Source organism: Caenorhabditis elegans, chromosome I (assembly GCF_000002985.6).
Source record: "Caenorhabditis elegans chromosome I".
NCBI lineage: Eukaryota > Metazoa > Nematoda > Chromadorea > Rhabditida > Rhabditidae > Caenorhabditis > Caenorhabditis elegans.
The window spans coordinates 1,480,855-1,483,082 of NC_003279.8; positions in this window are offsets into that span (position 1 = coordinate 1,480,855).

The window sequence follows — 2,228 nt, forward strand, 5'->3', positions numbered from 1 at the left end:
TTGATTTTAGTTGTCAAACTGAATGTATTTGTCCGTGTGGAGTACACAACTTTCCCAAGTTGAGTGGAGAAATCGAGTCAAAATGCAATAACATTGAATAAAGCCAATTAATAAAAAAATTTATTTGAAAAATTTTAATAAATTTTACGAAAATCGGCGCTTAAATTGAAAACCAATTATGCAAAATGCGATGTGACGTCACAGGGTATTTTCCCGCCTTTTCGAGTCATCATTTTAGCAGTTTTTTGTGTAAAATTCGTGTAGATCACGGGTAGATCACACAATTTATCTCTTATTTCGTATTTCTGTTTTTTTTTTTTTTTTTTTTTCATTTTGATCTACATCAGGGGTGGGCGGCAAACGATTTTTCCCGGCAATCGGCAAACCGGCAAATTGCCGGAATCGAAAACTTCCGGCAAATCGGCATACCAGCAGTTTGCCGATTTGCCGAATTTGTCGACAAATTAATTTGTCGCCCACCCCTGATCTACACGAATTTTAAACAAAAAAAAACATTCCGCATAAAACCGCCTCCTTTTAAAATTGTGAAAGTGGAGAAACAAACACACGTTAAGCCAAAATTTCTTTCATTTCGTGGCCTAGAAAATCCAAAAACTTAGGCCACTAATTTTCTCTTCCTCATCCACTTCGTAATATCCCTGTGTATAATGCGTATACTTTTACACCTCATTGAGTTGAGACGGATGGGGTGAGGGGTCCCAATGTTTCAGTGGGGGCCCCCTATCTCTTTTTCTCTGCACTCTCTCTCTCTCTCTCTCTCTCTCTCTCTCTCTCTCTCTCCATCTTTCTCCGTATGCTCACATTCATCCCACCGCTGCTCTCTGAGCCAATACGTCTCCCCCCCCCCCCTCCTCTCCTTTTGCACATCGATCCGTCTTGTGTCTCTCTTTCTCTAATACTCTCTATTTCTCTAAGTCTCTCTCTCTCACTCACGTTTGCCTAAATTCACTTTCTCCAGTGTTCCCTTGAGTGCTCCGAGAGCAAAAGCGTATACCACGAATTAATTTTTAATTCGTGTATTTTTGGCTCGATTTTCCCTTTTTTTTCAACATTTTTCTAAAAATTATTGCTGCAATCGCGCTTTAATGGCAATATTACCTGAAAATTCGTATGTTGTTGCAATGCAATCGCGCTCTATTGGACAAATTTTTAATCCGAATTTTGAAGTTTTCTTTAGTGGAAATCTCTATTGAAATTTTTTTATAAATTGTTTATACAAACACGCTCTAATGATAAAAAGGCTTTAAATTGTGTACTCCGCGTGGAAAAAAGCAAGTTTTTTGTTGTATTTTTTGAAAATATTTTTTTTAAAGAACTTTTTTTGAATACTCTGTGTAGTTCTCGTGGACAAGTTTGGGCCTATTTCGCTTAAAAACCTGAAACACGCGAAATTCCAGTTTCGGGGGATTTCAACTACCCGATTAGAAAAAAAACTTTTTTCACAAATTCAATTTCTGCCGAATCAAAATTCTCCGGAATTCAAGTTTCCGCGAATTTCAACCTAAAAAAATTTTAGCTCAAAAACCGTAAGGTAGTTGAAATCCACGGAAACGAAAATTCCGGCGAATCAAGTTTCCGTGGATTTCAACGCTTATTGAACAAATTTCTACAAAACGCCCCCGGGAGTTCAAATCCGCGGAATCGAAATTCCCTGGGATTTTGATTTACCGGGATTCAAGTGGTGTCAATGGGAGAGGAAATGCATTTTCTCTTACGCGCGTGGTGTCAGAGTGTCTCATTTCGGTTTGATCTACGTAGATCTACAAAAAATGAGGGAAAAGAAGAGACGCAGAGTTCTCAACTGATTTCTCATTCCCGCATTTTTTGTAGATCAAGCCGTAATGGGACAACCTGATACCACGTGACCGTTATTATTTTTCTCTCAATCCTGAGATTTAAAATCCCGCGGAGTCGAAATTCCCCAAAAATATTTTTTGTACTCCTCGTGGACAACCTCGTTGGTTCCCTGAAACATATTGGCTTAGTAATGTGCCAAGCAAATCAGCGCGCATACATGCAAAACCCATTAGGCTCCCCCCAAATGTCTTCTCTCCCAGAGTTAGACTCCGCCCACTAGGAGCCAGAGCTCCCCCAATTTTCTTTGTTTTAAACCCTACCACTTTTTAGCTCTGGCCAGCCATTTTGTGGGTGGAGTTTTGGTTTAAATTTTTTTAAAATTGATTTAAAATTTAAATTTTAAATTTCAG